The 24862-nt window shown below is 42.0% G+C and overlaps 2 long non-coding RNA genes across 2 annotated transcripts in view; both read left to right on the top strand.

The window, feature by feature from the left end:
* The first annotated feature begins 4038 nt into the window (after positions 1-4038).
* On the top strand, positions 4039-8154 carry Gm40294. The gene is made up of 3 exons (XR_868393.1): positions 4039-4147; positions 5324-5503; positions 7879-8154. It is a non-coding gene; the product is annotated as a predicted gene, 40294 (long non-coding RNA).
* Positions 8155-19063: 10909 nt separating this feature from the next.
* The window catches only part of Gm16223 (predicted gene 16223), a 148825-nt gene continuing 143026 nt past the window's right edge, over positions 19064-24862 (top strand). The window contains exon 1 of the long non-coding RNA NR_131130.1: positions 19064-19182. This is a non-coding gene — a long non-coding RNA (predicted gene 16223). The remainder of the gene's footprint in view (positions 19183-24862) is intronic.

Consider the following 24862-nt stretch of genomic DNA (forward strand, 5'->3'; position numbering starts at 1 on the left):
AGGCTGATTTTCTACAAGGAGCTTAAACCTTCCTTGATGTTTAGAAGTCAGAAGATTGACAGAATGTTTCAGGGGTTATCAATCATACTTCCACCCTAAGGGTGTGAACTTATAGCCCAAGAATCAACCTCTACTGAACATACACACTAGGCCACTTTCATTTTGCTTGAGAGAAACTGAGACACAGAGAGAGCCATCTTCTGTGTGAAAGCTGGGCACGTCAAACTCTGTTCATTAGAGAGTGATTCTTGGGCTAATGAGAGACAGAAGGGAAGTGGATCCAGATGGGAGGGGATGTGAAGAGGAAGATAGAGGAGTCAGGGGGACAAAAACGATATTATATGAGAAAAGAATCAATAAACAAAAGCAAGAATTTGCAAATGCTTGAGTGGTGGGAGGAAACACTACAGGCAGTTAAAATTCCATCTGCTGTTATTCTTTGTCTGCTATTGCTATTGCAGGTTCTGAAGTTTCTTACTATCTGGTAAACTTGCCTCTTGCTGCTTTCCAAAGACAGGATGGATTAGGTCTGAAGGCTTTGGTGATCTGGAAAAAGGTAGCTAGCAGAGGTAACATTTTCCTCAGACGTTCAACACACATGCTAATTACATGCTTTTCCCTTGTTGGCTCCTAGTTCTGCTTGTCCCTATCTTTCTTTTAGCTTTGGTGACTTAGGGCTCAGAAAGCAACTTAGCTTCTCAGGCCCCCTTTTAATGGAGATCTAGTTGGTGCTCTTTGACATCAGGACATATCCAGAACCAGAGTTTGTCCTGAATGGGGAGGCCGAGCCATGCTCCATGAATTAATCATCAATTCTTTGATGTTTGGAGACCCCATGAGCTCATTTCAACTACATGGAGAATTATTTAGGAAGGGCAATACAGGGATGCTGTGACCCTCTCTGGAATAGCCTGTCTTGAGGCATGTAACTGACCTTAGCATCTAGTAGAACTGGCTTCATCTCATCTCTAGGCATCTGATCTCTAGATAACAGGTTTCACGCCCTGCCTGTCCTCAGACTGAGACACCATAGTAGCTACAATGGAATAAAACCCAGTAATCTTACCTGGTCTTTGCCGGAGCTCTGGCAGTGGGGAGGTTTAAAATAATATGATTTAAGGAAGCAAAGTTCATCTGCTCAGATGTGAGGTGAGCTCTGCTTTGTAACCTCTTGGTCTTTAGTCTGTTTGTCTATAAATAAGAATAGTATGAGCAAGTTTTGAGGTATTCTTTGTAGTATGTGTGTGTGTGTGTGTGTGTGTGTGTGTGTGTGTGTGTGTGTGCTCACGCTAGTGACATGGACATGATGTACGCATGAAGATCTGCAAACAGCTTTGGGTCTTGATCCGTGCCTTCTACCTTGTTTGATACAGGGTTTGTTGTTCACTGTTGTGCCTGACCCATGAGCTTCCAAGGGATTTTCTCATCTTCCCCTTCTATCTTACATTAGAAGAATGGGCATTGTGGAAGTGCATTATCATGTCTGGCTTTTATATGAGTCCTATGCATTCAATTCAGTTCCTCATGCAAGTGCTTTTCCTATCTCTTTAGCCCCAAATGTGAGTTTTTGACACTTCCATCTGAATCTCAAATAGAAGGTCTTTGGCTACAGAGTCTATGATAACTTATGGTTTCTGCTCAGAATCTGGCCCAGGAGAGTGTCCCTGTCTCTGTGAGAGAGCCCTTGTCTCTCTTCTTCAGCTTCCCTCAGACACACTGTGATTAGTTCATGTCTGTTCGCAGCTCCCATGGTGGATCTGCTGCCGGTTCTGCTTTACTGCTTCCAAAGCACATTCCCAGTCAAATTGCTGCAACCAGTACTTCTGCTTCTCACCCAAAGCTCCCCCTGTGCCTTTGTGCCATTGAGGGGATGCCTGGATCACCTTCATTGGCTACACCTCCATCCTTCTCACCCTGTCTCATCTTCGCTCAGGTGGCAGGAAATTCATTTGAAAATAAACAATCAGATAAACTGCATCTTTATCTCTGCCCTGCCCGGTCTCTGTTGGTTTCTTAATATAGTTAAAATAAGATGTATGGATAGTCGAACAGTCACTTATCTCTTTCAGCACTGACCATAACTAGACTATTTCAAGCATTATCTCTTCTGAAGATCTCTGCTCTTGCTGGTCTCATTTTCCCCTGCCTTGGTTGACTCCATTTCACCCTCCAGATGTCTGAAGAAATGCTAACCTCACAGGTGACTTCCCTCACAAGCTCAGTGTCACCTCTTCTGTCGCTCTGTAGCTGCTAGGCTTCCTTCAGACCACTCATGTGCTGTGGACCCTAATGGTGTGCTATTTGTGCCCCATCCTCTAGCAAGAGAGCTTTTCAAAGAATGATTTCTTGACAGTTTATGTGCTGTGGTTGCCAAGGTAGGAGGGCTTTCAGATGAAACACGGACCACTCTCTTAAATTTCAATTGTGCTGGGCCTTTGTATACTAAAAATAGTCATATTTTAAAATTGCTACTTCTATTTAGATAGAAGCTAATAGATAGCTCTATTTAGATAGTCACTTCTGTTGGTTCTTGTAAATATCTGTTCAAGGAAAAATAGAGAAAGCAAATGATCAGTGAAAGGTGAGCAGGAAATAGAACTGACTTTCTCTTCTCTTTGCCTACATGCTGCATTTCTCTTTTCTTTGCCTGCATGCTTTGTTTGCTGCCTCAGTGATGCACATGTGACTAGTGCTCACCAAAGGCATGTGACTGAAGGGGGTACACCGTGGTCTCTGTTCCTCTTTTGAGTTAAAGAAACAGCATTAGAAAACAAAACACTTTTCAAATTTAAAGCTGTTGGGGAAAGATAGTATCACAGAATATGGAAACCAAGCCAGGATGTGGCTTTCATAAATAACTTATTATGTGTTATCTATGTAATGATAGTTTGAGACCCAATATAGTGGCCACAAGATCACCCTTCCATCTTTCCCCTTCACAATCCTCAAAGCTAATGTCTAACATCAAATTTATAGTAAGACCCTAAATAGCTGCTGGAAAGGCAGCCATGATATTCCCATACCATGGAAGTAGCACATGAAGTAGATGAAGATTAAGATAATTTACTATTTTCCTTTAAGGTAGTGCAAACATGACCATTTAGGTGGAGGTCAGAGAACAAGTTAATCAAGTAGATTCTTTACTTCCACCATATGGGGATTGAACTCACGTCATCAGGCTTGGCAGCAGGCTCTTTTACCTGCTAAGCTGTCTCATTGACCCACACATGACATTGTACATTTCCTTGATCAGACTGTGTCTCCTGATCACTTCTAGGAATAAAGGGGCTGGAAATGCCATCATGAAAGGTGGCTATATGTGCTCTGGGAAAGCTTCCTCTTACGAGAGGAAGAGAATAGACTTAGGTGAGCAATGGGGCTGCCTCCAACACTGGCTGAGTGAAGCAGAGGAGTTCCTGCTCTGCCCTTTGGGCTGCTGTGCCTTCAGCCTGACCTTATCACCAGTGTCACATCTGGGTGAAAATATGGGGTGGTACCATTCTGTTAAAGGGCTCAGAGGTTTTCCATGTCCCCTTTCTTCTGTTTTCTAGGACACGTGCTTGAATAGGAGGGGTTGAGGAATATTGAATGTATCCTGATATTTTTCAGAAACTTTTTCCAGATTGAAGACATTGAGCATCATCCACAGAAGATATTGAGAATCTTCCAGGTAGTTTCTATTGTTTGAACCACATAGAAAGAAACATAGGATTTAGGAGATATCAGAAAGTTATAAGAAGGCTAAGTCAAGAAAGATATCTCATCTATTCTTTCAGCACAGCCAGAGAGCTCAACAGGCTAAAAATAGTAGTTATTTGGACAAAATGAGGTACAACTACCTAAGTCCAAAAGCAAGCCAAACCAAGCAAAAAACCAGGAAGATAGATCTGAATGATGTAGCAGCAGAGTGTCCTGGAAACCCCAGGGATCTACAGTAGCAGAATAAACTGAGGGAATGCTTTAGTGTCATGACTATGAGACATCTTATGACAAGGACATTTTTTGATCTCTTCCTATGTTAGCAGGAACAGGGGACTTCAGAGATGGAAGCAAAAGTCATTCTGTTACACATACATCTGTCATCATGGTCTCCACAGTTCGATGCTTGATGCCTTAGAGGAAAAGGGACAGAGCTGAGATTTGAAAGGTGACCTATTTAACATTTTTATCAGTCACTTGGGTCACACCTGCTTATCAGATTTGCCGGTTGCTCTAGTCTGACAGAGGTAGCAAATACAGTAACTGGCAGAATCAGTCAAGAATGACAATGGGCCAGTGTGAGACTATGGAGGAAAAACAGATTAGAGAATCTCATTACAAAATGATAAGTACCTGAGATATAGTGAATGGTAATTAGTTCAACTTAGCCATTCCACAAAGTATGCGTGGTTTGAAACTCTAAGTGGTACATGATAAACATACATATTTTTTATCAATTGGAATGAAAAATTAATATTAAAACTGAATAAAATAGAAGACCAAAGTGTGGATACTTCGTTCCTTCTTAGAATGGGGAACAAAATACCCATGGAAGGAGTTACAAAGTTTGGAGCTGAGATGAAAGGAAGGACCATCCAGAGACTGCCCCACCCAGGGATCCATCCCATATACAACCACCAAACCCAGACAGTATTGCACATGCCAGCAAGATTTTGCTGACAAGATCCTGATATAGCTCTCCCTTGTGAGGCTAAACCAGTTTCTGGCAAATATAGAAGTGGATGCTCACAGTCATCTATTGGATGGAACACAGGGCCCCTAATGAAGGAGCTAGAGAAAGTACCCAAGGAGATAAAGGGGTCTGTAACCCTATAGAAAGAACAACAATATGAACTAACCAATACCCCACAGAACTGTGTCTCTAGTTGCATATGTAGCAGAGGATGGCCTAATTGGTCATCAATGGGAGGAGAGACCCTTGGTCTCGGGAAGATCATATGCCCCAGTACAGAGGAAGGCCAGGGCCAGGAAGTGGGAGTGGGTGAGTTGGGGAGCAGGGCGTGGGGAGGGTATAGGGGACTTTTGGGATAGCATTTGAAATGTAAATGAAGAAAATATCGAATAAAAAAAAGAATTGTGGTTGACATGGGCTTTGCATGAATTCAGGTAGAGTAGGACTTTATGATACTTGGGGAAGGGGTCTGATCCCTGCTAAAAGCACTCATAGAAGGTTAAAAATAATAACAAATGCTAATGTACTTATATGTATGTACATTTGTATGTACATATATGTAATATATATATATATATGTATATATATATATATACATCATACACACAGACACATTCATACATACATATGTACATTTTTCTTTATTTTCAGAAACACAACTTAGGAAGTGAAATCAGGCTTCCAAGGCATTTTCAGGGAGGCAGAATCAAGAAGAAGGCAGTGTGATTGGGGTCCCTGATGGTATTGTGTGCTGTGAGCCTGCTGTGAGCTGTTTCCTAAGGCAGATCTGCACACTGGAAGTTCTGCATCCCTGCCTTTGTCAGACAGCAGGTAACATGTACAGGCCTGGAGAGCCCTTCTTGCCTTTGTGTTGACTTGGCAGAGTTCTAATTGGTCTTTTTATTGGTCATAACAGACTATGACTCTGAGGAAGGAACCTTTTCTTATAGCACCCGAAGTGGGTAACCTATCCTGCTATTTTCTACAAGGTCTCAGGATGGCATGAGAAGTGGAAGTTGCATTGAAGGGTTATGCTCATGAAAGCTTCTTGCTGGATATCTGGCCCCAAACAGAATCACTGACCTATGCTTTAGGTATTATTTGGACAGAAGGGAACCTTTTCTGGCCCTCCAAATCTGGTGCCCTTTATACATGGATTCCCAGATGCCCTCAACCAACTACCTGGAATGAATGCCAACAACCTGAAACATTTGGCTTTGACTCTCCCACCTCCTCCTTACCCAGTGGATAACTGCCTGTGTTCATTCCCTTACCCAAAGGGAATCCTCCTTCCAGGCCTTGTTTATCAATGTTGTCACACCTGCCCTAGGAGATCACTGAATTAGGCAAGATTCCAGTAAGAAACAGATGGCACACTCGTATTTGAGTGATTTGAAAAGAGATCATTTACAAAGCTGGGAGCAGGGCTTAGCGAGGCGAGGCGCAGGGAAGGGTGAAATGACTGAGAATCGTAAAATCTGATTGCCATGATAAGCTTGAAAGAGTGAGTTAGAAAAAAACTTTTTTTTTTTTTTTTGGTTTTTCGAGACAGGGTTTCTTTGTATAGCCCTGGCTGTCCTGGAACTCACTTTGTAGACCAGGCTGGCCTCAAACTCAGAAATCCGCCTGCCTCTGCCTCTTGAGTGCTAAGATTAGAGGCATGCGCCACCATGCCCGGCTTAGAAAAATCTTATTGGTAGTAGAAATTGTGTAGGAAAGGCCTTTCAAGACTCCTGGCTTTCACAGAACTGGCTTGTTCCAACCCCATGCTGGTGGTGACTAATGCCATCCCTTCTGTCCAATTCGCACCAACACTAAACAAATGAAGTCAGTGAGCAAGAGCATGGTTACAGGAGTTCATCTTCCCCAGGGCATAGCAGGACGGACAATGTTGAAGAGATTTGGAAAGGCAGATAGGTAAATACAGAGAAACTCCCATTGACTGGACTTTGCTGTCCACAGCTTTATGTCTTTGATATCTTTGCACATAGTAGGTTTGTTATAGTTTGCTTCACCATGAATTTCTCTGCCATGAGCATCTGGTCTGTGATTTCTAGATTTCTGTGCTTAGCCCTGTGCATGAAAAGGTTTTATCAATGCTTATGGAATGATAAGGAGAACAAGTGAAGTGAGAAACAGCAAAGCAGCCATTGCATCTGCTGGAGGCTGCCACTTCCATGTCCCATGTGGAGACCCCCCACTCCCCCAGGACCAGTTGTGTAACCACGTGTCTGCATTATTCTTCTGCACCAACATAGCCTTTGGGCCTTTGCTTCTATGACAGGATATTAACAAACAATGTTTGCTTCTGGTGTAACCTCTACTCTCAAAATGTCTCAGTGTTCTACAGACAGATGTTTGGTATGAGAGGCTTAGCTTGTGTCCCATTACCAAGAAAGTTCTGTAGAAATACCTGTTTACTTCATGCTGACAGGACTTATTCTTTCCAGTTTGGTGTCTGTCTGCACAATGTGTTAGCCAATCATGTATTCGCTCATCTGCCATAGTCTAATCATTGTCAGAATTTCCAGGTGTATAATCTGGACACCTGGGTGCAAAGAGCTGTAGACATGGTAATGCAAGTAATAATTATTTTATAATGTGGGAAGTAGCTTTTGTTTATGGTGACCTGAATGGACCTGGAAGTTCAAGGCAAGCTTTCTATACAACTTGAGAGTTGATCGTTAGACTGAGAAGGAGTTAGACAAGGAAAGAAATACATTCTGAGTCATGTGAAGAGTATGATCAAAAAGAAAAAAAAAAAACGACAGACATTATCTATGCAAAAAGCTGAGACAGGGTACATGGAAACGCAGATTGGAGGAGAAAGTGTGATGACACAAAGAATTGGTTCACCAGGTAAGGAGACAGAGGAGTCCTGACTAGAATGAGGCTGAGGAGGAATTTATCTCAGATGAAAAGATTTAAAAGGACCATCCCAACTCAGCAGTCAGAATCAATCTCTCTCTCTCTCTCTCTCTCTCTCTCTCTCTCTCTCTCTCTCTCATTCTGTGTGTGTGTATGTGTGTTTGTGTAGGCACCCATGTGTGTGCTGGTATATACATGTGTGATGCCAGGATTTATGTCTACTTGAACTACGTTTAATCTTCCTAAGGTCACCTATTTTCCATTCCATGTATAGTGAGACAATGTAAAATTTGTCCTTCAGTTGGACTTCATTAATTTTGTTAATTTATCCATTTTAGCCCACGTTATTGGATTCTTCAGCTCACCGACACAGATGAAATCTCCAGTATGTGCAAGAATGGGAAAATTAAGTGTGTCTGCCTAGTGTTAAAACACTCAACAGTATTTATTGTGCACCTACTTGTTGCCAGGCTCCATTCCACCATTAACACTACTCAGGGAATAACAGACTAAAAGCATCCTCCTCAGGGAGCTGACATTGTTTGCCAGCTTCAGGTGACACAGATGTGTGGGCTGGCCAACCATACTGGAAACCCAAATATTTGGTGCAGAATAAAAACAAATTAGAAAAGTAAAATGTTGCTCAGCTGTCATTTTGCGTCTCATCTGTGGAAGCCTCCAAATATAATACTTACCCCATAACCATCAGAGGTGGCCTGCAAATTCTCAGAATAAAATAATTACCTGGGTCTGTGATTTGGTCTCAGATTTTTATCTCACGTGAGGGTGATTTTTTATATTAAGATTTATTAGGGGAAATTTGATAGCACAAGAAAAACACCAAGGTCACCCACCATCTGTGTAGTTATCAATTAATATCCATAGGTCTTTTGCTTTCAAATTTGTTAATTTTGCAACACTTCACTTAGGGGAGGGATTTAGAATTCATCTGTGGAGAGAGAAACCTGTGGGGTTATTTGTCTATAGATGATGAAGGAAACACTTACATTTGAGTGTTAATGAATAAACTGAATTTGCTTCTTCAATGCCAGAAGTTTCTCCCCGCCTGCACCCCCACCCCCATTGCAAAGGTGTACACATTCAGGCCCATAAGACAAAGTGCTGGCTGTCACTACTGACAAGACCCAAGATTGGTTCCTTTTAAATAGCTACCAGGTCAGAGGGATTAAATGGTCTCCTGAGAGTCACAAGGAAAGTAGAATGTCAGCCTCACCTTTTCTCTATGAAGATGGCTCTGTGACATTTTCCGAAAGGAAAGACAGCCGCTTCCTGTCATTGCTGACTGGAGAACTCAAGGGTAGATGTAGAGAGAAGTCTCCTTGGAGATCAGCAGAGTGGCTGCGCCACAGCTCTCAGAAGCAGCTAATGTGAGAAAGCCAGAGGACTCTTCTGATACCTGGGAGGCAGCCAGGTGGGAGAGGGTGAGAGCTTTGGCCTTACAAGGTCCTGGGTTTGAATCACCCTGATGTTGCCGACCTTGTCATGTTTTGTGTAAGCTCCGGACAGCAAAGCCTCTCTTGAAGAAACTGCTGGCAACTTGTGGATAGTAGCTGAGTTGCCTAAACTAGTTCCAGGAAAAACTTTTTGTTGTTGTTTTTTTTTGAGACAGGGTTTCTCTGTGTAGCCCTGGCTGTCCTGGAACTCACTTTGTAGACTAGGCTGGCCTCGAACTCAGAAATCTGCCTGCCTCTGCCTCCCGAGTGCTGGGATTAAAGGCGTGTGCCACCACACCCGGCTAGGAAAAACTTTTAAAGCAAACTTTGTTTACCTGCCTTACATTTTAAAGCCTGCATATGTATTGAAGATGCCAGCTACCCCTCAAAAACGGAGTATTTTATCTACTTAGTTTGAGTATAATCATTAGTCAGTAGTCTAAGCATGTCAAGCATGTGTTTGTGTGTATGTATGTATGTGTGTGTGTATGTGTATGTATGTATATGTGTGTGCATGTGTGTATGTGTTTATGTGTAAGGTTTAACAGAAGTAGCATCATCAAGGAAGGATTCCTCATTGGACTCTGTTTCTTTTAAAGACCTTGTGTTGGGACTTTTTGGCTAAAATAGAATGAAAAAGTTCAAGGCTTTTCCTTGGGAAGAAAAATGGGTATTAAAAACCATGTTGCTTTCCATTTTTAAAAGTCTTAACTGAAGGGGAATAGCAAAGAGTTAGTCCTGTAGAGACAGGAAACTCTCTAATGGGGCTTAAAGACACTTGTTCACAGGGGTGCAGTGTTCTGAGTTACCTTCCTCTGTGACTTCCTGTGAAAGATTTGAAAGAGTCAACTGCTCTTGATTTAATGGTGAATTAAAGCACGTTCTAATTGGATAATTATCCCATTATGAAAGTATGAAATAAAGTTAAATTTGACTCTCTCTGTTCTTTGTTACATGCTGCAGACTAGCTGAGAATTTTCTGAAAACTGAGAGATGTCAATTACACAAGATTAACAGGTGCTGTTTCTGTGGGAGTCTCATGCTTTAGCATTAAGAACTGATAACTTTATAAAAAATTCAATAGTTTTCCTGTATACCAATGTAAGCATAGTAACAACAAAGTGAGGGGAACAATTCCATTCACAATGTTCCCCAAATATCTATGAATAAATACAGTCATCTAAAAGAAACACATCTGCAATGTAAACTAGAATTATCAAGAAAGTAACTGCCAAAAATACCACAAGAAAGGCCTTTCATGCGGTAGGATTGATAGATTTAATATTTTGAAAATGGCCATCCTACCAAAAACAATACAGAGTAATAAATTCAATCTTCATCAAAATTAGGGTGTAATTTGTCATAGAAATTTAAAAAAATAAAACGCAGTCTTAAAATGCAAATGGAAACACACCAAGAATAATCAAGGAATCATACTCAATATTCCCAGAGGTATCACCATCCCTGATTCCAAATTATATTTCAGAGCTATATTAACAAAAACAGCATCATACTGGCACAGAAACAGAAATATTGGCTAGTGGAATAGAAGTCTCAGATATAAGTCCATGTACTTACAGCCACCTGATATTTGACCAAGAGGCTGAAAACACTCACTGGAGAAAAGAGCATCTTCAACAAAAGGTGCTGGTCAAATGTGCTAGCTGCACATAGCAGAATGAAACTAGATCCTCATGGCTCTCCTTGTACACAGTCAGCTTCAAATGTATCATGGGCCCTGATTTAAGACTTGATGCACTAAATCTCTTGAAGGAGAGAGCAGGGAAGCTGATTGAACCCATAGGCATTCTTCTTTTCATCATATATTTAGAAGGTATCACAGAAAACACCATATTCCAACTTGGGTGCAGTTTTTGAGATCTAAAATGTATGATCTGTATCCTCTTGTAAAATAAACATATTGGGGTTTTCACAGTGGTTTTGTTATTAGCTGCGAAGACAACTTCTCATTGCTATTTTCTAATGTATCAGGACAATGTGTGCTTATGTCCTTAATGATTCTGAAAGGCAAGGCTATTACCCTGTGAACAGCAAGGAGTGAAATGTTGGGTTGTTTTAGTCTCTCCCAAACCAAATAGATGAAGTTTGCCTAGATGGTAGAAACTGACTTGGGGGTAGACTTCCCATAGCCAGGTATATTTGACTTTGGGAAACTTTTGGATTAGATAAAAATTCATGCCATGAATAAGTGGATAATAGCCCAGAAACTTAGGATACCCAAGATATAAGATACAACTTGCCAAACGCATGAAATTCAAGAAGAAGGAAGACCAAAGTGTGGACACTTTACCCTTTCTTAGAAATGGGAACAAAACACCCATAGAAGGAGTTACAGAGACAAAATTTGGAGCTGTGATGAAAGGATGGACCATCTAGTGACTGCCATATGCAGGGATCCATCCCATAATCAGCTTCCAAATGCTGACACCATTGCATACACTAGCAAGATTTTGCTGAAAGGACCCAGTTATAGCTCTCTCTTGTGAGACTATGCTGGGGCCTAGCAAACACAGAAGTGGATGATCACAGTCAGCTATTGGATGGGTCACACGGCCCCTAATGGAGGAGCTAGAGAAATTACCTAAGGAGCTATAGGGAACTGCAACCCTATAAGTGGAACAACAATATGAACTAACCAGTACCCGGGAGCTCTTGTCTTTAGCTGCATATGTATCAAAAGATGGCCTAGTTGGCCATCACTGCAAAGAGAGGCCCGTTGGACTTGCAAACTTTATATGCCCCAGTTCAGGGGAACGCCAGGGCCAAAAAGGGGGAGTGGGTGGGTAGGGGATTGGGGGGGTTGGGTATGGGGGACCTTTGGGATAGCATTGAAAATGTAAATGAGGAAAATACCTAATTAAAAAAAAGAAAAAAAATTCATGCCATGAACAGCTCACAGGAACTGAGTGCTTTTGGTTGGTGTTGTCTATGCTGTGCATGTAGGTGTTATTTTGATTCATGCTACCCACCAGAAATGAGGATTCAAGGCATGTTGAAAATGGTGGTGGTGGTGATAATTTTTCCTCTTTGAAGATACGTCTCTGAGCATGAAATTTGGGAACTACAAAGGTTTGGGGCCCCAGACATGTGTTTGAAAGAATGGATTCTGGATGCTCTTGGATCTATAACTTGGTCTAGAACATTGAGAAAGCACCTTAACACTCAAAGGCAAGGAAAGCAGCAGACTGCCACCTGCCATGGGCGTTCACCTTTGTCGGGGTTTCTCGTCCAGGTAACTAAGAACCTCAAATGAGGGAGTCTGGTGCTGCCTTTCTTCGGAACGTTTTTACCACTTCAAATTACACTTTCCATTGCACAGCTTAGCACTAGGCATGAAAATCTTTTTCTCTCATAATATAGTGTATCTTACAATTTAGCAACTGTAGAAATGAATAAGTATAATGAGCAATGCAGAACAAAGTAGAGTGAGATTATAACTAGCCATAAGTCAATTAATCTCATTAGTACAGAATATAATGGCCTAAATTAACATCCCGGTTTTCTGGTCTCTCCACAAATCTTTTGAGTGTCACCTACTGGTGTAGCCGTTGAATTTAGGGATTGTCGCTCCTGACTTTCATTCTCACACTGAGGTTCTGTAGTGTAGCATGAAGTTCCAGGATGTGACTCAGGACTTGTGGACGCAGGTGTCCCCTTGTTCTTCTCAGGCAAGTGTCTGTCATTCAGCATTGGGGGCCAACTTCTCGACTGGAGATAATCCTGTAACCAGGCTCAACTTTGGGATGGCAAGTAAGGAGTTGAGGGTTGAACTCTAATCTGGGCTGTGGGTTTTCAGAGAGCAAACAAGAGAAAACACACAGGTTTTGGAGCTGGAAATCACTGTTTGGGTGAGTGGGGACTTGGAATTTGAAATTTCTGTGTGGTATTCACGTGTACATGAATCATGATGGGGCCTTGAGTGAGGATCTTGACAGAGGTCTGGGAAGCAGAAGGGGGAGAAAAAAGATGAACTAAAAACAAGTAGAGAACTCCACAGGAAATACTGCCGAAGGCCCCCATGGGCTCACACACATCTCCGAAGCGCTGAATCATGACTCTTTTTACAGCCTCCTTTGCCTGAAGGAAAGAACAAAAATATATCTTCAGCATTACAGTCCCAGTCTTGTCCCCACGGATCTACATATTGCACCTCTTCCTCTCTTCCTGTCAGAGAAGATGTCACCATTTCCTCAGAAGAAGATCTGCATCATTCACCCACTTGCTGGGAGACATCAAGCTCTGGGTAAGATGTAGATTTTTATGTCACTTCCTAAATATGCCCTGCTGCTGGGATGTGTGCCTCATTGGAAAGTACGAGCTGAGACCCATTAGTGGTGGAGGATAGATTAAAGCCTAAGACGACAAAGACAAAGATTGGCAGTTGATTTAAGGATATTTGAATTGTGCAGCAGACTTCATGAGAGCTTCAAACAGCTGAGAGGGGAAAAGGCTGTAGAGAAGTTGAGGGCAGCCTTCCCTTCTCCAATGTCACTCATCTTTCCTATTGCCTTCCCTTCCTTGAGAACAGACCTTGTCAGCCTCACAATGGCCCCACTGAGACATTGCCTGATTGCCATCATGACCTATGCTGTAATAGTCGTGGGGAAGATTCTTAGTGGGTACATTAATGTCATTTGACAGAAGAGGAAACTGAGACTCAGACATGCATCTTCTAAGTGACAAATGAGAGCAGAATCATTATAGTGACTCCTCTCTAGAGTGAAAGTGGTTGCTCATTCTTTTTTTTTTAATGTAACATTTTTATTGATTATTTAGAAGTTTTATATAATATGCCCCAATCAACCGATCAACCTTACTCCTGATTACTCCTCCCACATTTCATCCTGCTCTTTTGGCCTCCCCACCCTTACATTCTCTTGTGGCATCCCCACAAAATGCAAATTGGACTTTTTTTTAAAAGTTCAATTTGTATTGCGCATATAGTCAGTGGAGCCTTATCAAACCCTAGTTGGTCAGCCTTTCAAAGAAAAGTAAGTCTTTCTCCACCCCCAAGCCTGCCAATAGCCATCTGTTGTATAGAGCTACACTTCAGCATTCTTATCACAATCTTAAAGACTGTTCATCGAAGGCTTCCTGTCTAGGTTGTTAATTTTGGGGGGATTTGTCACAGAAGCCTTCTATGTCTCTCTCAACTGCTAGTTTGCAGTCATCAATACCACTGCAGAAGAATCTTCCTTGTCCTTTATAATAGGAGCATGGAGCATGGACTTTTACACTTCGATATCTGACAATAGCATAGACTTTGGATGTCCACCTACCTCCGGCATTAGCACATGCCATAGACCTCAGCATGCTCTCAAGTGGCAGTACTGGCCACAGACACAAAAAGGTCTCTGGCAGCAGCTCAGCCCATGGATATCAGCATGGCTTCAGGCAGCAGCACAGACCACAAACATATTGCATGGCTTTTGGTACAACATAAACATCAACTTGGCCCCAACTTCAGTAGGACCAGTGAGTTCAGCATGGCCCTTGGCTAAAGCACAGGCTGCTCACATCTTTGTGGCTCCTGGAGGCATCATGGCCCATGGAATCATCAGGCAGCAGTACAAGCCATACACATCAGGTGACAGCTCAGGCCTCTGGCATCAACATGCTTCAGCCTCTCTCCATGGCACATGCACCACTCAGTTCCTCTGCCCTTCCAACGCCTCTGCCAGAAATGTGGCATCAAAGTGGTATCGGAAACTGCAGTGAGTCAGTTATGTTTTGTCCATACAGCTCAATATGCAACTACTCATTGCCTCAAGTCATTGGTCTGGCTCAAGGTCCCTGGTCTCTGAAGCACTATAAATCCTAGACCATCTATGAGACTTCTTTGATCACAGCCATTGCCTCAGGTTTTCATCTTTGGGAGCAACGATGTGCTCTTGGATCTGGTTCTAGGGCACTGGCTCCTCCTCATAGTCCAGCAGCTCTGAAATGGAGTAGATATTGGGGTTGACTGACTAGAAGCAATGGATCTGGGCCCGAATTGGTTGCTCACTCTTATTCTAAGCATTTTAGCAGTCAGTTAAATAGCGTTTAACTGATATTGGTATATATTTGTGTTTAAGGGCTGTCATTGGAAGGATCTGAGGCTCTTGTGTTCCTGTACTAAGAACTGAGAAGAGACAGTTGAAACAGAAGCATTGTCAGTTTTTAATCAGGAAACAACCCACTTCCAAGGGAGGAAGGAGGCCAATCACAGAGAAAGGTTAACTGCTCCGCAGCCAGGTTATGGAAAGTGGAGGCTTTTTACCCTACTTTAGAAGGAGATCTGAAGTTTTTTTGAATAGGGTCTAATGTTTGCCTTTGTCTGTTACATTTACACAATGTTATGTGTGGTATCTCTCATCTCTACCCAGGGTTCTTTTCTAATTTTGCAGGAGGCATTTTGGACCTCAATGTCTACCTCATTTTCCTAGCATATGCTCTGAGTCCTAGTTTTCTGCCTCTTTAATTTTTGGCTTGCTTTACAATAAGCCTAAGTTCTGCCTATTTTCATCTCACTACATATTCAATGTTTCCCCATAGCCCACCAACAAATAGGTCAATGTCCATGAAAGATGCTTAAGGCCTTCAGTATTCTGCTTTAGATGATGTGCCTGGCAACCCGGGAACCTTGTCACCCACTGACATTGCCTTGGATATTTTCATTTCTCCATGTGTTTGTGCTGTGCCCTTAAATGGAAAAATGCTGTAGATTCTTTTTTGTGTAGATACTGCACATCCCTTGAGGGCTTAGTTCAAGTGCAAAGTCTTTCATGATTGTGGAACTGAAAATCTATTTCATTATCAATGCTGTGTACCCCTGTGGAACATTTCTCCCTCTACTCCTGGATCCAGGCCTGAACCACCTAGCACACTCAGTTCTTTGAGCAATGCCCAGAACTTTATTCCATTCTTCGTGTATGTGCTTATTTTATATAACTCATAAACATATTTAATGAATGTATTTGTAAACAAGGCCAATGTTTTAGGAAAGTGGTAAAGCACAGATATATATTTAGTGCTTGTCTCACAAGAAAGTAGACCATATTGGGGTCTACAGAAAAATCTTTTCTAAATTGCTTGTTCCTTCAAGCATTTTTCTGTCTGACTTGCTAGACTGATTTAGACTGCTTGTTGAAAGTCCTCATCGCCAGTTCTGACATCAAAGACTTTTATCTGATGTGTCATGTATATGTTAGGTCATCTGTATGCTAACCCAAGCCCAGAAGCCATTGGTCTGGAATGCCCTGTGTCTTTATGAGTGTTTTGATCTATAAAGTAAGTCAAGCTAGTTGAAGGTTCATTCATAATAAAAAAGACTACTGCTTTTGGATTCTTCCCAAGGCTTACAGATGGAGTCAGGAGTCCTTTGAGTCACAGCAGGAAGCATATAAGTGGCAACCAAATGGGGACAAGGCTGTTTTGATTTCAATCCTCTTCCTAACTGTTCTCTAATGTCTGCTATCCTACCATTTCAATTTCCTGTCTGTTGTTTTGCACTGCCATCATGTCTGCACATCCCTTTTGGTCTTCAAACGACCTCCTACCCACTGCTTACTGAACGAGTATGACTTCTTTCCTAGAGACTCCTCCTGCCACTCATACCCTGGTTTCTCATTCTGCCTTCTCTCTTTGATTTGCAACCCAGATGCTCACACGCTCTCTGCCCACCGAGCCTAGTGTAGTCTACCTTATGAAACTGAATGTGTACAGAGAACAGTCTGTAGGCCATGTTGCTTCCAGATGTTAAATCCTCCACTGCCACCACAGGGGCAGGTAAAGTTCTCTGTCAGGTAGGCATCAATGTGGGCTTTGTATACTTACTACAAATTAAGTTTTCCTGCTTCTACTGGCGAAGCAGTATTCCCCGATATATTTATATAAGTGACAATGAAGGTATGTTTATACTATAAAAAGCTCAAAATCAAGGCCCACAGCTGCTTTTATTTTCAGAATCTGAGTCTCATGTTATTCTGCGTGCTACTGTGTCCCTATCCCACCTGAGATGGCTGAGGTACCATCATGTTTTCCTAAGCTTGCTGGCTTAGCATGCTTACCTGGGTTGATTTCTCCTCTGCCTCCCTTCACTCCATTTCTAAGGGACTTTGTCACCTTTTCTTGGCTTCCCAGTCCTTATTTTAAGATTTTCCACTGTTGGGTAATGTAGAGAGAGACAGGAATCTTCATTACTTGCTGACGTGAGATCTAGACCTCTTACTTTTAATTTTTAATTTGTTCTCTCATATGATATATCCTAAATGTACTTTCATCTCCCTCTCTTCCTCCTAGCATTCCCTCCAATCCTACAGATCCACTGTTCCTCTATTTCCCTTCAGAAAATAGCAAGACTCCCAGGGATATCAACTGAACACAGCATAACAAGTTATAATAAGACTACACACAAGCCTTCATATCAGGACTGGGTCAGTCAAACTTCTAGGAGGAAAAATGTCTCTAGAGCAGGTGAAAGAGTCAGAAACAACCCTACTCCTACTGTTAGAAGTCCAACCTGAACATCAAGCTATACAACCATAACATATATGCAGACACATACACACACACTGTGATTTCCATTTCAGTCTTGGTGATCCTTTCTGAACCCTACTCAGTTGATTTTGTGGACTGCACTTTCCTGGTGTCCTCTACCCCTCTGGCTCCTGTAATTCTTCCTCCTGCTCAACCATGGCTTTTCCCAAACTCCAAGGGGAAGACCTGATGGAGATCTCTAATTTTTTTCTCTACCTAATACTTGGCAGCTATGTTCCCCTTTTGTTTTAAGAAGGGTAAAAGGGAAATCTAGTCTGGGAGGGTAACTGATATTCTTTTTTTACCTGTGTGGTTAAGGTAAGGTTCTGACATCACAGCAGGATAACAAGACAAGAGGATAACAAGCCTCCATCATTCCTTAGCTTAGGGTAAAAAATCCGGCCATAGTTAAGGTATAATATTTACTATAGCTTCTTGTGCCTGTTCTCTATCCATGAAGATGCTGAAATTCCAAGGGGTTTGGCCACTGGCTCAAGAACACAGAGCTAAGTGAGAACACACAGAAGCTAGATGGAATCTTCTGCTAGGAAATACATTCTCTTTCCCCCTTTCCTCTCCACTCAGAGTCCAGTGGATATAAAATGATATGTTCAGGTACCATGTAAGCTGGTGACATATACGCTATCAGAATCTAGCCCAAGGGATGAAACTTCCCAGGTCTTTTTCTCTTCTCTTACTGTTATGTGTTCAAGAATGTCAACTGGTAAGAGTATTTATAGAGAAGTACCCTATTTGTTACCCTGACTTTGTTACAAAAGATCTGCAAAGTACACACATGCGTGCACATACACACTATACCCTACAGGTCATGTTATGGGTAATAAAACAGAAAATTTAGCCTCCCTGGCCCAACCTACAGATTGCTGAAGGGCCTCAGAATGGCCTCTCTATGTTTTGTTTTAGGGCTCAGTACAAAAGGTTTCCACCTTAGTATAATTAACTTTTTATCATTAATATTCCGAAAAATTGAATTGTGTTGGACATAGGTCACTCTAATGAGAATTTAATGACGATGTATTACAATGCAAGCTAAGCTCTGAATGTGTGCTAAAGGCGTCACATTGCTACTGACCTATGCAAATTTCCATCTCAGTGGCCCTTATTCTTTCCCACTGTGGCATCTAGGCCCCTCCCAACTCTCCCCTCATCTCCTTAAACAATGATTCCCTCATTTTCATATTAATTGCATCACTTAACTGAGATAATGCTCCCTCTGAAATGAGCAAGGGGATGAATCACTGAAACGGGCTATTATTCTTTTTGCTTAACCAATTTCACAGGCCCCGCACAAAGCACTGCCTTCATTTGGCTTCCCATAATTGCTTATCATTAGGCCCAGCCGCCCCACGAAGTACCTTTTTATTTATTTAAGTCTCATCTCTGATGGATGGAAAATGAGTCACTTGCATATCTGAGAAACCCAGACTGTTCTGTGACGCAGTGAGAGAGTAGTAACGTCCTCAGGAGAGGTTACAAGACATAATATCCAGAAACTGCAAGCATGGACTGTTCTGCACTGTCCTCTTTTCCACAGAGATTCTGGAGACAGACGCTGCCATCAGGTGATCTACAGGTGTGGAGTTGTAGCCCCAGAGGTTTTGGAGGAGAGCGTACTGGACTCACAGGGTAAGGTATACGAAGCCTCCCAATGTTTGCTTCTCACTAAGGACCATTGTTTGGTACATGTGGGTGGATGACTGAGCCATTGAGAAGCTGGACTTACACCTTCATTTACTACTGTGTGCCTACCTACTAAAGCAGTATTATAGAAAATTGTTATTCACCCCACCATCCATTAGGGAAAATCACACAGTGAATGAGAGAGAGGGAGCAGTACATTTTCTGAGGGAAATTATGCTCTTATCAGCAACAGCCACACTCTGAATGACATCAAGGAGCATGGTCTCCTCCTGTCTGAAAGGAAAAATTCCCATTAGCTTGTCAGGAGATCAGGGATGACACATTCCCTGGAGGGTTACAGGGAGCACATGATATGCTTTTGTTATGGTGGATAACAGAGCCTGTCATGGGGGAGAGCTGAGCTCCATGGGCTCGAAATGCCCTGTCATAATATTGTTTCTCAGATTTGTGTGCTATGATTCATATCTCCTTCCTGTTCTGTTGGAGGCTGTCATACTGTCACCTGTGCAATTCCTCCATCTTGTTGCTCTGCCTTCATCTGGGGTTCCTCAGCTTAGCACTCACACACCAATCAAGACCATGACAAGACCTGTGTTTCTTATGTTCTGGGAACCTCTGATAGGGGAGTAGAGTATAGCTTGTATGATCATTCTGCTTAACTTGGAAAAGGGGATGGCTTTGGTGGTATACAATAGGCACTTTACTCAAGGCAAGGTTAGTCTAGGGTACACATTTCAGGATGTGATTCTTGATCTTGCAGCAGTAATAAACCTTCAATTAAGGGTGAAGTCATTAAGAATAGTTATTTTCATCCAGACAGTGAAAGACTCCCAAGTGGGTTTTCACAAGCTCTCCAGATGACTCTGTGGCTCAACAGATGAAGGGTCACTGGTCTTGGGCAGGGTAGTTTGGCTTGACATCTTTTAGAAATTAATAATGCTCTCATCTGTACTACCTTGCTACATCCTCACCTTGATGTTTGAGACATAGACTGGAGAAGGCAAGGTTGTTAGATTTCTCTCCATTTTACAGATAAGATCCTCTGGGATGCACACAGTAGGGAGATAAAATTTATATGTGAGAGGTTTGGGATAGGGAGAGCCCAATTTTTCTAGAGTGGTGGGCATGGCAGTTGCATGGAGACTGTCTTAGGATTCCTTTTGCTTCAACAAAACCCCATGACCAAAAGACAAGCTGGGGAGAAAAGGGTTTATTTTGGGTTACACTTCCATATTGCTGTTTATCATTAAGGGAAGTCAGGACAGAAATTCTAACAGAGCAGGAACCTGATGACAAGAACTGATGTACAGGCCATGGAGGGATGTTGCTTAATGGCTTGTTCTTTGTGGCTTGATGTCTGTTTCTTATAAAACCCAGGACAACCAGCCCAAGGCTCGTACCACCAACAATGGACTGGTCCCTCCCTGATCGATCACCAATTAAGAAAATACTTACAGCTGGCTCTTATGGAGGCATTTTCTCTATTGAGTATTCTCCTTTCAGATACTTTAGCTGTGTCAAGTTGACATAAGACTAGGTAGCACAGAGACTCTGCAACATAGTCTAGGATGGGTATTAGGCATGAACACAGGAAGACAGAGTGCAGCAAAGTGAGATTCCATTCTATGTGAGTTAGGGTGGCAGAATTAGATATGTGAAGATGCAATTTTGAGAAAAAAAATTTGTGAACAGACAGAAATGAAGCCTGTTTTTCTGTAGCACCGGCATTCTGACATGCAGATGGACTGATGCCTAGCTTTGCTCTGCTAGATGTTAGAGCAGATTAAATTGTCATAGTGTGTTTTGAAAAAGATGTTGGGAACTACTGCAAGTGTGTTCCTTCCCCATCTCTTTCAATGATTAAGGAGAAGGAACACAAGAAACCTTTGTGGTATCTCATCACCTTCCCTGGGAAAAAAGCCAAGGTTCACTCAATTAGGAGAGCTTCCCTTGGGCTGAGGTGAAGGGAAAGAAGGAGCCCACGATTACAGAACAATCTGTTATCCTGCTCTGTTTCTTACAGGACTGTGAGGTGAGCATGGTCTGATCCCAGCAGCTGTTTGGAAAGGCCATTGTTGCCGCAGACCCTCTGGGCCCCTTTGTCTGCGTGGAACGGGTCTCTAGTCACAGGTGGGCAAAGTGTTGGATGGAATGACAGACAGATGCACACAGGAGAGGTTGTGTAGAATCTGAATGTAATTTGTCAAATCGAGCATGTACTGGCTAGTTTTGTGTCAACTTGACACAGCTGGGGTTATCACAGAGAAAGGAGCTTCACTTGAGGAAATGCCTCCATGAGATCCAACTCTAAGGCATTTTCTCAATTAGTGATCAAGGGGGAAAGGCCCCTTGTGGGTGGGGCCATCTCTGGGCTGGTAGTCTTGGTTCTATAAGAGAGCAGGCTGAGCAAGCCAGGGGAGGCAAGCCAGTAAGAAACATCCCTCCATGGCCTCTGCATCAGCACCTGCTTTCTGACCTGCTTGAGTTCCAGTCCTGACTTCCTGGGTGATGAACAGCAATGTGGAAGTGTAAGCTGAATAAACCCTTTCCTCCCCAACTTGCTTCTTGGTCATGATGTTTGTGCAGGAATAGAAACCCTGACTAAGACAGAGCATCAAACTTTTTATACAGAAAAAGTAGGGAAGTTGGGTGACACACCGGCAAGGTACAAAGAGGTTACTGGATCCTTACACAAAACAGAGGGATACAAACACAGAAGGTCTAACAGGAACCACCTGGGATAGACTTCATTGTTAACAACTGGGTTCAAAAAGAGCTCCACCTAAGGTTCACTTAATCTTAGAAGCCAGGGTCAAGGGCTTCGTGCCCTTGCCATAGTTCCTATTTTAGTCTATTGTATAGTCCACCTTCCCCCGAGGCCATTGTAAATGCGTGTGTATGGGTGTAACTCAGATATCTATAGTTCTAAGTATCTACTATGGTTCCTCCTTAGGTCTCAAACTTCCTTCTTCCTAGATGATAGTAAATTCCTGTGTAGGGCAGTGACTTAGCTTTTATTCAAAGTGATAGTGTAATACCAGAGGCAATTCTGAATGTCACTGAATAGGCAACATTCTTACTGAATTCCAAGCCCATGGTCAGCTCAAGGACTTTCTAGGATGTTGGAACACTGGTGAAGGCTTAGCTATGTCAGAATTCAATCTTAAAAGGCACTTATAATAAGATAATACTAAAAGAGAGCACGTGGATCCATACACCAGACTAATGTGGGAATAGGGTATGAGTATATGGGTTAAAGAGAACGCCAGACTCCAGGAGGTGAGTTTTCGTGAAACTCTCTGCCTCATGAGTGGCTTCCAGGCCTCTCAGCCTGTCAAGCTGACTCGACTGGAGTGCGTGGCACATTTGTCATTCCATTCTCCAGGCTTCCTCAACACCTGTACTCCCCCCCCCCCCCAAGCAAACTTCCCAGAAGCAAGCTCACTTTGCCAAGTGTCCTCCAGATAAACCATGTTTTCCCGTTCAAACTTCATCAGAACTTGTCGGTGGAATATATGCTGCCTTCATGGGTATTCATATTTGCATTTGACTGTAATTATTATGTATAAAACCATAGTAAATAAACCAATACAAACTAGAATTAATTATTAATCAATATAGTTATAAACTGAATGTTTGCATTTCTCCAAATTCACTTTCTGAAGCCCTAATCACTACTGCAGTGATGCTTAGTGGTAGAAGATTTGAGAGGCAATGGTAAGTTTGAGATGAGGATGGGGAAGTGGAGCCTACATGATGGGATTTGACTATCATTCATGAAGAAGTAAAGAGCTTTCTCTCTTTTCTGTGTGTGAGGCACAAAAGATGTTGATTATCTACAAGTCAGGAGGAGAGCTTTCTAGAAGCTAAGTACATCAGCAGCTTGACCTTGGACTTACAGCCTATAGAGAAATAAATATTTGCTGTATAGGCACATGCCTTTGCCCTTAGTGGCTTTTTTTGTTTTTTTTTTTATTGTTGTTTTTAATACAGAACTGAATAATATAGAGTCAAAAGTTTATCCCCTCTTTGAAACTGGCAGTAGTGACTGTATTTTATTGGCCAGGAGTCCAGAGTGAAGGAATGATAAGGAACACTCTAACTTCCTAAAATGATGGTGCATTCTTCAACCTTCCACTGGCTATAGGAGTCCATAATATTCACCATTTCCAATATATCTGACAGATATTGCTATACATTCTGATTGAATAGCATTGATAAGGCAGAACTAACTTGTTTTCAAATCAAAAGTCTTCATGTAGAAACTTTCCAGAGAAATAAGTCATCAATGAGTTCTTAGTAGCTGGAGTAATATGTGGCATTTAGTGGAGGCTTGTCAAGTGTTTGTTGAATTAGTGCCTGTATGAATGTGAGTGTAATTACTCCCATGGCAGTGGTATAGTAGAAGAGATCCATGGATTTTACAGCACTCCTCCAAGTTCATTTGGCAGAGCATCAAGAAATAGAACCTACTTCCTGGATATGCTGATTTTCTGTCTTAGTGTCTAATATGAAAACATTTTTTCTTCTAAAACTCTAAACTCACAATAGTCTGTGAATGAAAATACAAAACCAGGTGGAGAATAATGAAGTAGCCATTGGGCAGTACTGTTAGATATGAGCCTCAAATTCAGAAATATGAAAGTTGATGTGAGATGACAGTTTCAGCATGAAATCCCATTATGACATAGTCTAGCTTCAAATACTACTTGCATGTGAAGATAAGTAAATTCCAGGCATTAGCAAGAATACACAGATACTGGAAGCAGTGGTGAACATGAGGATGCTGATGGTAGAGGGGAAGAAGGAGGCTCAGATTATTATTATTTATGTCTTTCTGTTGTTAAGAATTTTATACATGAATATAATGTGCTTTGTGAATGTAGGCATTCAAATCACCCTATTCTTTCTGCTCCAGTTCCATCCATTTCCTTCTGCCATTTGCCTTCTCATTTTTATATGCTTTTTGTTAAAAGCCCACTGAGTCCACCTAGTGCTGCCTATATGTGCATGGGACTTATGCAACAGCCCATCCACTGTAGAGATGTAAAAATCCTCTTAGGGGCATCACTCCTGAAGAATACTGACTCACTCTCCCAGCAGCCATCAAGCGATAATAGCTCCTTCGCTAGTGTGGTGGGACTTCCCAAAACTGTGCCCCAATCGAAGGGATACTTGAAGACTGGGTGATGGATGGTACAGCAGTTTTAGAAGTTTCCCAATTTGAGGCCAACAGAAGATGATGCTTTACATAGAATCATTTGAAAACAGTAATGGGGATGGCTTAGATAAGGAGAGAGTAAAAGCCTTTAAATCAAACATATTGGCATTTGTAAGTGAAATGTTTTGAAAATGGCAGTAGTGCTCTTGTGTGCAGCAATGCTCTGTTCAAGGCTGCTGACTTACAAGGATGTATTATTTGATAGTCCTGAATCGTGTCATGCTAAGTCACCTCTCTTCACCTTGGTTTACTTAGCTTTAAAAAGGAATTAAACTATTTTTTTCATAAACTACCTCCTTTCCCAAAGGGTATGATTAGATTTTTTTTCCTTATATAACATAATGGCAAACTTTGTGGAGCTGATGTTAAGACCCACTGAATTTCCTTGATTTAAAGTTGATTCGACGAATGCTATAGTTTAAGAGAAATTATAGAGTGATAAAT

The sequence above is a fragment of the Mus musculus genome, chromosome 5 (genome assembly GCF_000001635.26).
Source record: "Mus musculus strain C57BL/6J chromosome 5, GRCm38.p6 C57BL/6J".
Taxonomy (NCBI): Eukaryota; Metazoa; Chordata; class Mammalia; order Rodentia; family Muridae; genus Mus; species Mus musculus.